The following is a 12,986-nucleotide window of genomic DNA, read 5'->3' as shown; positions in this document are numbered from 1 at the left end:
CATTTCAACTTCTAAAGGTAAAAAGTGACTCACATATGGCAATGATTGGCATAAAATGTGTATGTAAGAGAGCGTGATGAGTTTAGCGGGCACAAAGGGACCCATTTAGGCAGCTCATCACCCTCGATCCATCCCCCCAAACGCAGCACACACACATCTACTAATACCGTTTCACTCCGTGCCCCCCAACATTACACAAACACCAGATTCCAGAGATCCTTCTACCGGCTCCTCTGAATGCACAGAGCCAGCCAAACATCACCCTGCCTGGAGATGACTGGTCTGATCAAACGGGCTGGGCGGAGCTTCGAACAATCCTGCTCAGTGTTCGCCTGCGGCCGAACGACCACATTTGTCTGAGAAGTGGATGGGCGTAAATGAGACCAACAGCTAAAAATTATGTGTCAACTGGATCCTATTTTGAATAAATAAATCCCGTGGACAGGAAATGTGCAGTCAATTGATAGTGTATTCTGGAGTGCTGAGCACTCAATGAGTCAGCATCTCCTCTGCATGCAGCCACCCTGGGGTTCACCCAGAGACCCCTCCATGATAACGGATGAGGGCAGGCTGATCAGATGTGCGCGTTTGGCTCGCTATCCCAATGTCTGCCCACAGGCTTTGTTGTGTTTAGAAGTGTTTGTTTGTTTGTCAGTCTCAAGTGCTTCGTAGAGTTATGCTTCATGAAGCAAAGTCCCCAATTTCCCATATAAAAATCCTGTACCAATAAACAGAAATATGAAGAGTAGCTCTGCAACGACAGGAAAATGTTTTGGGAGGATTAGGACGCTGGAGACAGGCAGCTCTGCCCGGTGACACGGCAAAATTGAGCAATCTAAACCTTCAGGAGCTGCTTTACTCGGAGAGAGAAGCGTGAGAATCTCCCGAAGCTACACGAGATGAACGTTACATAAACAATGCTGCTTACTCAACAAACATGGACATGTTATTAAGCTCGCAAGGATAATCAATCGTTTTTTTTCTAAATGCTTTCCTGAAGTTTGCTGGGGTTATAACTACTTTTCCAGTCCTCACATTTATTGATGGAGGAATTGTTTGAATTGTTTAGTCGTCTGTTCAGAGCCAACTGGGTTATAGAAACTGTGACGTGAAGACCAGCAAGCTGGAGTCTACCAGGTGGGGTCAGACTGAATAGAGAGTGCGGGTAAGGGCAAGAGTCAACGGCTGCTTTGCAAACAACACTCGGCGTGACCCCCTCCCCGTGCCCCCACATCACTCGACTCACCCTGAGGCCCCACGCCTCGTAGCCGAGGAAAAACCCCAAAAGACAAAACCCACCACAGTCCACCAAAACAAACAAGCAGGGCCACCCAAAATTTTTCAATTAGAGCCCCAAGAGGGGGACAGGAAATGGATGAGTGCAGCCCCCCACCTCCACCCCCCCTGGTTTTCACCTTCACCTCTCTGCCCATTGCTAATGTTACGGAAGTGTCAGTGAATGGGACATGGAGGGCTTTAACTGCGGCCTTCTAGACGTGGGCATCAGCAGCAGTTAAGAACAGTTTGTGGGAAACTCCGCAGGCCTGACGCTTACTTAGCATTTAATTAGTTTATTAAGATTCAACTGATGCCACTATGTTTTTGACAAAAAAAAAAAAACAGCAAAAGAGTTTCACCTAAAAAAACTCTTTTTAAAGAAATGATGCTACATTATTGTTCCAAAGAAGACCAATAAAGGATCAGGGTAGAATCGATGGTATTCAGTCAACAAACAATGACATTTACAAGACAACAGAGAAATGTGTCAGAGAACAAATATTTACCAAGTTCAATTTCTCCTTAAACAGTATTAACATTGGGATCGTGTCACGTTTTTAGAGTTATGGTTGGGATCATTTTTCTGATCAGTAAAATGGGAAAAAACAACAGAAAAAAAACCGACAAAATAAAAGTCTACAATTATTTTTTAAAGCTTCAAAACATAGATTTAATTAAGCATATATAAAGTACTTCAAAACATACAAATACAAGTGTATTCTAACATCAAAATATTGTCTCATTGAAGCCTATTTATAAAAACAAAACATTAATAAGATCTTTAAACTCAACATAATCCTTTATATAAAACAAAAAAGTAAGAGAATGTTAAAAAAAAGTAAAAGAATGAGGGGATGTTAGAATTGACTACTTTTCATTATTCCACTGTGTTCCCTGCTGCTATAAAGCCGATCCCACTGGTTCCAGACGGAGCAGTCTTTCTCCTGCCACAGTGCGAGAAAGACTGCTCCTCACTGAGAGAATCTGACGGATTTCTGAAGGATTTCATAGAGATGTGCAGCGACGCTTTTGTACAGTTCTTCAAAATAAATAAATCTGATTTTTTTCAGTGCAACTTTGCATGCCTTTTTTTAAGGGCCTATATCATGCAAAAATCTACTTTTCTGCACTTTTTTGTGAATGATGTTAATTCATCACAAAAGACAACCCAAAATTGGTATTTTGATCCGTTCACGGATTTTTGAGTATTCCTCTAAAAAACCTGCGCTCCGAGCACCAGCCCCTCCCAATTCACGAAAACAAGCAGGTTCTCACATTGTGACCTAGATAGGTGATGAACTGGCCCTTCCAGGAAGAGTCCCCCCCAGGCTAAAAGACTCACACACATTCTATGTAGAGCTAGCGGTGATCGGCAAAACGCTTCTATACATATTTACAAAAGTTTGGATGTTGTTTGTTTTCTTGGGCATATGCTGTTGAGCTCGACTCTAAAATGAGATCATGAAATGGGCAGCACCCACGAGGAGTGAAAGGAGGTGCCTCAGATCTATGTAGGAAAAAGGGATGCAAATATGACTAATATTTCAAATTAAAAATCTTTCTTTAGTAAGCCAAAGGGTAATTTATGATCATATTTATGGATATAGTTTACTCTGAAAAGCTTAAAAAAGCATGGTATAGACCCTTTAAAACAACGAGTGGTGATTTGCATTGTGATTGGCTGTAGATCATTTCAATCAATCTCCTAAATCTGCCATGTCTCCTGCACACAGTATAGAATGCATTCAGAAATGCTAAATATGCATAAATCTTTTATTGCTCATGAATCTTTGCTTTCATTCTTTAATACTGGACTTCTTTTTCTACAAAGGTGGGAACTTTGAGATTTCAGACCAGAGAATAAAAAGAGTGAAAATGTTCCATGTTTGTATGAGAAAAGTGTATAAAGCTTTAAATCATTAATAAATATTGTTTAAAAAAAAACAAAAAAACAATAATGATTAGATTTCCCCTATCCTAGCTCATTTTTAGTCCATTTACTGCTCTGATTAACGAGGGAACATAATATTAATAGTACTATGAATCCAATGAAAATAGCTGGAGTTGTTGATTTTAGTTGGAATCATATTTTCTATTATGGTTAGTCTTTTACGAAGAACATCACACTGTCTGCATCTTAGCTTGCATTAACATTTTTTGTCAACTCATTCTGTGTAGTTTATGTATAATACAACATATCACATGGTAAATGTTAAGCCCACTTCAATAAAAATTGTGTTTTTTTCATTATGTTCTTGTAAAATTTTCTCATGATGGACATTCATAAAGACATTAAGCTTCCATCCACTTGTAAACAAATAGATCTATTAACGTCTTTGTTTTCCTCAAGCACTGAACATAGCCATCAAATGTAACATGTGGATTGAAAAGGGTGCGTAGGCTTCTAAAGTATACGATTGCACAATTACTAGTGTTGGAAAAGGTTTAAAATAATCAATTTCAAGCAAAAAGCATGAATGAAGACATGAATGTAGCTGATGTTAGAGTACAGGATGCAGAAGACAGGGTTAGATGGAGGAAGCTGAATTGCTGTGGCAACCCCTTAAGAGAAAAGCCGAAAAGAACAATGTCAAGCAGAAATTCCAAAATTTATATTTTCTAAACAAAATAAGATCTTTGAATGAAGAGTAGATTAAATGGTAAATGTCATTTTTTTATTCTAACATGAAAACATTTTAAAACGCTCTTTAAACTCATGAGCACATTATTTTGAATATCATTTTAGTAAAAGACAGCCCTGCACTTCAACATTGTCTTATTTTCAATCTATTATAAAATATATTTTTATTAAAAACATATACTGTATTGCCAAAGTATTCATGTCTTTGCAGACATTTATAATGATAGATATTCTAGCTTCATCTATTTTAGAAAGGCTTTTACAAGTGTTAGGAGTAAGTTAATGGGAGTGTCAAAGCAATTCTGAAGTCTGACATGGATGTTGAATGAGTCTTTACTCCATTTATTCCAGATTAGTCCAGTTGTGTTTTGGTCAGGATATTTAACAGGCCAGGAAAATATAGAGCTTTATTGCTGTAAAAATATCAAATCAGTGTAATTTCACAACTATTTATTTCAACAGACGTCATGATTTTTGTGTGTGTGTGATTCTAATATTGATTGTATATTTAATATTTCCATCTTAAAAACAGTTTTGAGTAAAGTGCTGTTGATCAGAGATTTCAAAAAATGGAGTGGCAGACATAGATTGTTGTGTGATCCAGGTTATTATTTGATAAAGTTTCTGTGACATCTATTGAATACCTACTAAGTGTCACTTCAAGAAGAAATCATTTGTAATTAGTTTTTTTTTTTTAAACTTTATTATCCCAACTAGCTCTAATCTGTTGTGGCCAAGTGATTTCAAACTCCACCTTAAGGCGAACACATTAAAAGAGCAATCATTCATGAGTTTCAAGCACAGGAGGGAAATGCTTGGCTTCTAGATGCATCACTTGGAACAGCATTACTCCACAGAAGCATATAAGAAAAGATAGAAAATAATTTGCCTGGATTCTTATGGGTCAACTACCGTAACTACAAGCCGTTCACAACATGTACGGAGAGGATAGTGCAAAGAAATAACCGGGGTTCCCTGTGTTTGTCTGGATTAGCACATTAGATTACAGCCAGAGGAAACGCCCCTTAAGCGACAATCTTTTATTTAAGTTTTTGTTTTTTATTTTTTTACGCAAAATATTCAAACAAATTTACGTTTGTTCGTTCATAACTTAAGCCTTCCCGACCCAAGTTTTGTGTGGCATATTATTCGTGAGACTAAGTTCTTAACCTTTTTTTCGGCAACCCAAGTCCTGTTGTCAACGCGACAGTAAGACACAGTTATTTCCACGGACAAGTCTCGAAATATTTGAACAAACACCGTTATTTACGTTTTAAGTTGGCGGTAAGTCACGCAAAACCCATTTAGTCGGAGGTTAAGGAACCATTATTGTTTTGTTGACAATTTTACTAGCTAGGCTACGCCGCCTTTGCTTGCGACATTTGTGATGACAACGATGTAAAATAAGAATAGTCGTTTCTTTAAGTTGTAACCTTACATACTTCCACTATTTATAAGTGTGTACTTCAAATCACTGTCGTTCTGTCTTGCGAATAGCAGAGGAAATTTCGGAAAAAGGTAACTCACAGTTAACTGTAGCTTGTCCCCGCGACCATTTCCTGTAATCCGCAGGAACTTCCGGATCTAGCCTTCACAATAAAAGCAAGCAAAATGAAAATAAAAGTTGGAACAACTTTGATCAATTACATTACAACTTTGATCAATGCAGTTTCAAAAAGTGTAAAACACATTTTGAAAATATATTTGAGATTAATTATATTAGATAAACAAATATTTGAAAAATGTAGACATTTTTCTTTTGTCTTTGTTCACCGTGTCCATAAACCTCCTCTTTGGTCTTTCCTCTAGACCTCTTACCTGGCAGCACTAGACATGGCACAATTCCTACCAATACATTCACTCTCTCTCCTCTGGACATCTCCAAACCATCTCTGTCTGGCCTCTCTTACTTTATCTCCAAAAGATCTAACATGTGCTGTTCTTCTGATGTACACATTTCTGATCCTATCCATCCTGGTCACTCCCAAAGAGATCCTCAGCATCTTCATCTCTGCTACCCCCAGCTCTGCTTTCTGTATGTTCCTCACTGTCTCTAGGCTGAACAACGTGCTTGGTCTCACCACAGTTTTGTACACCTTTCCTCTCATTTGAGCGGAAAGTCTTCTATCACACTTGAGACTTTACTCCACCCACCTGCCTGAACTCATATCTTCTATTCTTTTAAACACTCCCCATTACTCTGGACAGTTGACCCTAGATACTTAAAATCATCCACCTTCATTGTCTCTCCCTGTAACCTCACTCTTCCACTTGGGTCCCTCCCATTCACACATATGTACTGACCTTCATTCCTCTCCTCTCCAGGGCAAACCTCCACCTCTCCAGCTTCTCCTCCACCTGTTCCCTGCTCTTGCTACAAATCATAACTGATCCCTGATGGAATCCCACATCCACCTTGAACTCCTCTGTCACCCCTGTAACACACCTCACCACTGTCTTACAGCCCTCAAACATGTCCTCTAACACACTTCTCTGTCACTTCAGACTTCCTCATACAATACTGCATTATTCATTGTTCTGCATTGTTCATCTCTGCACACCCTGTCATGAGCTTTCTCCAGATTTACAAATACAAAAGACAAAGTGTAGCACTCTCTGACCTTCTCTGTACTCCCTTTTTTTTCAACTGGTTCTGTCCAACGCATAAGCAAACAGATGAGTGCTAAAGGCCTTTTGTGTTGGACAGGTTTTACTATTACAAAAAGGGGTTATGGATCTTCGGATAGCCAGGGTGTACATTTGTATAAACCCCTTTCTTTTTTTATTTATTTATTTTTATTATTAATTTGTTACATCTTGTGTTTTAAGTACATATACATATTCTTTTTATTAAAGGGGAGGGAGAAGGGCAAAGTGTGTGTGTGTGTGAGGGGGGGGGGTAGAAGAAAAAGAAAAAGAGAAGGAGGGGGAGAAAGTGAGGGGTTGCAAGTGCCGAGTTGCCAATTTGAATACGTTATTATTTGAAGCTGTGAAACATTTATGCTAGAGAAAGGCAAATATCACATCCACACTTGAAATTGTGACACTAAGATGAGTGGAAGATATCTTAGGAGGAGGGATAAGGCAGACAGGGAGCAGTGTGTCAGTGTGCATGTGCACATGGGGGTGGAGCTACATGGACGCTGCCAAAGTAAACCATGTGATCATAAGGGGAACCAGATCCTCCCCAGCCTGACGGGGAGACCCCCAGACCAGGAGCGTCCCCAACGACGGGAGCCATGCAGCTCGGGGGGGGCCCCTCCGGCACTGGGAGGCATAGGCAAGCCCAGCGTCAGGGCCCCCAGGCCACAGGACAGGTGCGCTCTGCCGTACCAGGCAGCAGTCATTGGGGCCACTGGGCGCTGGACACCGATACGCGGGCCAAGGAAGAGGCCAGGACCCAGAGGGCCCAGGAGCAGCCCCAGCCCTACCTCTCCCGACACAAAACTACCCCTACAACCCCCTCACCCAACACGTCCTCCCCCCCCCCCCCCCGCTGCCCTTCCCACTCTGGAAAAGGGAGGGTGAGCCCCAGCGGGTACTGGCGAGGTAGCCCCCAGGCCTGTCCCCACCCATGCACTCTCACACGCACACACACATTCTTCTGTTTGCCCCCTGCCCCCCGTCGCTACACAGTATCCTCTTCAGCCCACAAAACCCCTAGCGCCACACGCACAGCCACCGGCTCAGCTAACAAGGTCCCCACACGCCAGGCCGCCCCGAGAGGACCAGGCGGGTGAAGACGGGCCGCCCCTCCCGATCCCACCTGTGTATTGTGGTGTGGGTGTGCAGTGTGTGTGTTGCAGGTTAAAATGGGAGGTCTCCAGTGGGGTGCCAAGTAGCAGGGCCCCCCCATCCCGGGGTCCCTCTGTGTAAACATTTGTTTGCTGCGTGTGTGGTACCAACATGCAGTATGTGGTATCTAAAGTGAGAGTTAAAATTGAAGGACGGACCGGTGAGAGATGAGCCCGGATGTTTCACCGTGCCCCCTCCACCAGATAATCCCCATATGACCCTAGATGAATCAAGGTGTCTAATATGCGAGTAAAAGTGGAATCGAGGGTGGGTGCCGACGAGGCCCCAAAGAGAGTTACCCTAGTTCAGTTTATAAATTTTGGAGGTAAGCTTTGGATTCTTAAGGTCAATGAAATGTGTTACTGTAGGAGGAAGTTCTAGGTCTATTTGGATCAAGCTGTATTTAGAATTTATAGCTGATCTGTGTTGCTGGTATTCTAGAAATGTGTTTTTACTAATCCCATAAATTGAGGATAACGTTGGGAGGGGTATAAATGTTCTATTCTGAATTATCTGCTGAAACTGTTGGATCCCTTTGTTCTTCCATGAAGTAAAGTGAATCACATTTTTGTTTATTAAGATGTCAGAGTTGTTCCAGATGGGGGTGAGTTTGCATGGAAATATTGTGAAGTTGTTTTTTGAGAAAATCCCACTAGGCTATTAGAGATGAGCTGATGCCTTCACTTCTGAAGCACTTGTGTTGTTTAATTTTGGGACTGAAAAAGGGCAAATTAGAAATATCTAGGTTCTCATAGAGAGTGGTCTGTATATCTATCCAAGATTCATCTAACACACCAGGTTTAAGCCATTTTAGGACATAAAGTAATCTGTTTGCGAGGTAGTAATCCTGGAAGTTAGGTAGGCCTAGACCTCCTCTGTCTTTAGAGATTTAAATAGTTTTTAGACTGATCCTTGGTGGTTTACCTCCCCATTGGAATTGGGAGATGAATGAGTCTAATGATTTAAACCATGTAGCTGGAGGTTTGGAAGGAATCATTGAAAACAGATAGTTAACTTTGGGAAGAATCGTAATTTTTATGGTTGCAACTCTCCCTATTAGTTTTCCATCTAGTGAGATCTGCCTCAATTGTTTTAAGGAGTTGGGTGAATTGACTCCATAGTTGGGGGAGGTTTAACTTGAATAGATCAGAAAGTCTAGGAAATATTTATACCTAAGTATTTTATGTTGCCTGATTGTAATTTAATGGATGATAGGTTTAGATAGTTACAATTAATTGGCATAATTGTACTTTTATACCAATTTATGGAGTATTCCGAAACCGAGGAAAATGTATTAATAAGGGAGATGGTTTTGCAAATGGAAGATTGTGAATTTGCAGTAAATAATAAAACTTCATCTGCGTACAGACTTATTTTATGTTTTACATTTCTAGTCTGAGTGCCTTCAATATCTTGGCTTTGCCTAATTGCAGCAGCTAGAGGTTCAATAAAGAGGGCAAATAAAGACGGAGATGGTGGACAGCCTTGTCTGGTCCCTCTTTGTAAGTTAAAGCTTGGAGATGTTTGATCATTTGTTCTGACACGAGCGTTAGGAGAAGCGTATAATATTTTAATCCAGCTAATAAACGATTTTCCAAAGCCAAATTTATTCAAGATGGCTATTAGAAATTTCCAATTGACCCGATCAAATGCCTTTTCTGCATCCAGTGACACAATGGTTGCTTCTTGGTTATCGATAGTTGTGTAATCTATTAGGTTGATTAATCTGCGCATGTTAGTGGATGAATGTCTACCTTTCAAAAAGCCTGTTTGGTCTTCTCTGCACTTCTCAATCAACATCCTCAAAGCAAATATTGCATCTGTTGTGCTTTTTGTTGGCATGAAACCATCCTGCTGCTCAAAAATGTTCACTTCTTCTCTTAGTCTAGCTTTACTACATTTTCCCATGACTTCATTATATAATAATAATAATAAGCTCATCCGCTTTACTCCTCTGTAGTTGCTACGAGTCTGCACATCTCCCTTATTCTTAAAAATGGGCACCATCACACTTTTCTCATTCTCAGGCATCTCCTCACCACCTAAGATCCTGTTGAACTTGACTATTGAGTCAAAAATCTTTTATAAAACCTAGATATATACTGTATGTTTTATGTATTTAATTTAATTTTTTTGCTTATCATAATTTGCCTTTTTTTGTTTGTTTTTTAAAATCAAAGATAGTTGATGTTATGCGCTATCACAGCTAATTATGACCGAAATTTGAGTAGTTAAGATAATTATTTCTAGTCAGAGAAGATTCTCATTCATCCAGGTGACGTCTTAAAGTTGAATCCTAACAACTGGATTTCAGATCTTCTTTCTTTTGGTTCCTGGCAAAATATTTCAAGAAAGAAGATTTGAAGACAAATTGGTATGATTTAAATTCAATACATTATTCTGATAGTGCACAGAAATTGTGCAGCAAACCTGCGTGCTCCTCTGGCGAGTTGGATGTTCTTTGTGTGAGCAGAGCCCAGTGGGAGGTTTGCTCCTTCATAGTCTCGCTTTTCACGGTGCATCATTGAGGTATTTCCACTTGTTCTGGGAAAGGCGCAGCATCATTAGAAATGCAGTGGAGACCACCCAGGCACACACAAGAGCACTGATACCATTACATTTATCTCACCAAATTGTGCAGGGCAGAAAGAATTTCTGTGATAAGGCAAGGCCCAGTCTCCAGGGAAACATATTGTCCAATTACACAGGGCAATCTGATAATTGAGGGATCAAACTGTGACTTGGGAATTTGTACAGATGCTGATGTGACACAGAGGCTGTTTATCTACATAAACATCTACTTACAGCAATGACGATGGAAGATTTTGATCTCAGTCTCAGCGGTGCAGCCTTTGCCAATGAATGAGAACATCAGTGGCATATCACACATACCACCTGGTGATTCTACACGTGGTGCAGGGCTGCATACATAATTACTATTTCAGACTCCATATTTTGGGGGCATTTAAAATTATCTGTAAAATGAATTACTTTGCTAAATGTATAGCATTGAATGTATATGAATGTATAAACTAATGTATAAACTATATGAATGTATAGACTAAGAATCAAGACAATTGATAATACATAGTTATTTGCTCAGGCTCTCATATGAAATACTTTAGAACACGTGTCGAACTCAAGGCCCGCGGGCCAAATGTGGCACGCCATGTCATTTTATGTGGCCCGCAAGGGCATACAAGTTTTCAATTTCATAGAATAAAAAATAAAAATTGGTGTGTATTTAATCATATCTTGGAGGAATCCGACTTAGAATATTGGATTGGGCAACTATATATAAGGACTTAAACACTGTCCACATAACCTAACCTGTCAGAATCAAATTTAAAAGAATTTATGCTAGAGTAACAAGCAAGCATATGTTTTCTATGCAACTGTAAATGTCACTTTAAAAAGTTCTAATAAATAAATAATGAGTTATTTTAGTAGTTACGTTTATTTTTCATTACATTTAGTTACATGTATAAGTGATATCTGGCCCTTTGAGGACACCCCTGCTTTAGAATGTGGGTAGGTAAGCTGTATCTTGGTTAAGTTGGCCTTTTGTTAGTGTCTACCAAACTATTTTGTGATGCTTATAGTTTTGCATGTAAGATGATGAGAAATGTCACATAAAAAGAAAATATATATATATATATTATATATCAATTATGTATCAATTTTTTCATTAAAAACAGGAGGTAAATTACATCTGTCCCGACAGACTTTAAAGGCCAAGAATAAAAGCTTTCACCTTACAACTAACAGTTAATCAATTACAAAAATTAACATTGTTTATTTTTTTAGTTAAAGAAGATGGATTACTAAACAAATAAACTGTAAAATACAAAGCGAAAATGGGGAGTTCCTGCTTGTCCTTGACCTAAGCTCAAAATCACCCTGCTTCGTTGTGTTCATTTACAGTCTCAGTGTTGATTCTGGCCCATCTTGCATGAACTACTAGGAGAAGTTCTAAAGAATTGTGTGATACAATATAAGATAAGGGCAACAGATTTAAGGGCAGGGGAGTTTTGGTTTGGAAACTTTGGCTTTCCCTAATGGAATACAAATGGACAGCAGGGGCATGTAGTTCAGTGTGCTGGTTGAAGAATTAACAATACAGGTGTCACCATATTCAAGACCACAAGCTTGGCTTTTTAAAAACAAAGCTCTAGTCCTGTTGTCATCATGCTATCAAACAGGGCACATTGTACAAAGGACTGTGAAAAAATATGCTAGGCTCAGTAACACAATGTAATAAACTGGTACATCAACAATAAAACAAACAGATGGTTCTCCCAAAAAACACTAAGACTTGCAATGGGTTGATGACCAAATTAAAGTGAGCTGTCTAGGACTGAAAAAAATCAATTATAAATTAAATATTTAACATTTCTGCTTGATTTTAAGACAATGCACTCACCGTCCCTCACTTTTAAAACTGATAAAGAGTGACAAAGTCATTTACAGAAGGAATGTCACAAGTGCACACCTGTTTGCTCCAAAAATTATAAAAATGAACTAGGTTTTAGGTATAATGGAAATATCGCAGTTTATTTCAAAAGAATGCTGATGTTCGAGTTTTGAAACCATCTCGTGTAATGAGAATAAAACAAAACAAAAGTGAAGGTCTCACTTACAGAGCAGGTGTCCAGGTGCAGTACCGAGGGGCACCACTGGAGCCATCATCCCTGCAGTGACCCCCACTCCTCCTTCCAGCCCTGTACAATCTACATCCCGTTATGGCACATGCTGCGCTGGCACCATTGCTCATCACTGAATCCTATTGTTCATTGTTTGTCTTCTGCAGTTTTTCCCATGGGCCCCTGGCCAGTAAGAGGAAAAGGTCACTGTAAATATTGCGCTAAAATCCTCCCTGCCCCCTCCCCCCCCCATTGAGCTCCTGAAGATGGAACAGACGAGCGGTGGGTGAGCACTTCCTTCCTGTTCGGGGCATTTCAGTTGTAAAACATCAAACGGGTGTGAATCCTTCTATGTCAAAGATCGCTACAGTGAGATCATTCGCTGGGTGTTGACATTACAGGAACCTGAGAGGTTGCAGAATTTTCTAGAGAGCCAGATCCATGATTGCCTAGACATCTATACGTTTAGAAAATGCTTTGCTGTTGCATTTTCTGTGTTTTTAACAACCCCTCATTTATGCAATCGCTTCCTGGACTTGAAATCTCTCAAGAAACTATACTCCAAAGAATTGGTCTGTTTAGAAACCACTGACCCACGTGTAATTAATCCGTAGCCTGTAGGGCTGCTA

At 39.8% G+C, this 12,986-nt stretch overlaps 1 protein-coding gene across 2 annotated transcripts in view; it reads right to left on the bottom strand.

The window, feature by feature from the left end:
• exoc2 (exocyst complex component 2) overlaps positions 1–12,986 on the bottom strand; it is a 143,977-nt gene that overhangs the window by 51,934 nt on the left and 79,057 nt on the right. Inside the window, exon 3 of one of the 2 annotated variants that reach the window (XM_011474258.4) lies at positions 5,447–5,508. The exons of the other annotated variant lie outside the window; for it this stretch is intronic. The gene's annotated coding sequence lies outside the window, so the exon portion shown is untranslated. The remainder of the gene's footprint in view (positions 1–5,446; positions 5,509–12,986) is intronic. 2 annotated transcript variants of the gene reach the window in all.

The sequence above is a fragment of the Oryzias latipes genome, chromosome 4 (genome assembly GCF_053564925.1).
Source record: "Oryzias latipes strain Hd-rR chromosome 4, Olatipes_Hd-rR_3.1".
Classification (NCBI taxonomy): Eukaryota; Metazoa; Chordata; class Actinopteri; order Beloniformes; family Adrianichthyidae; genus Oryzias; species Oryzias latipes.
The sequence above is the reverse complement of the archived record's forward strand: the minus strand, read 5'-3'. Positions and strand labels throughout refer to the sequence as shown.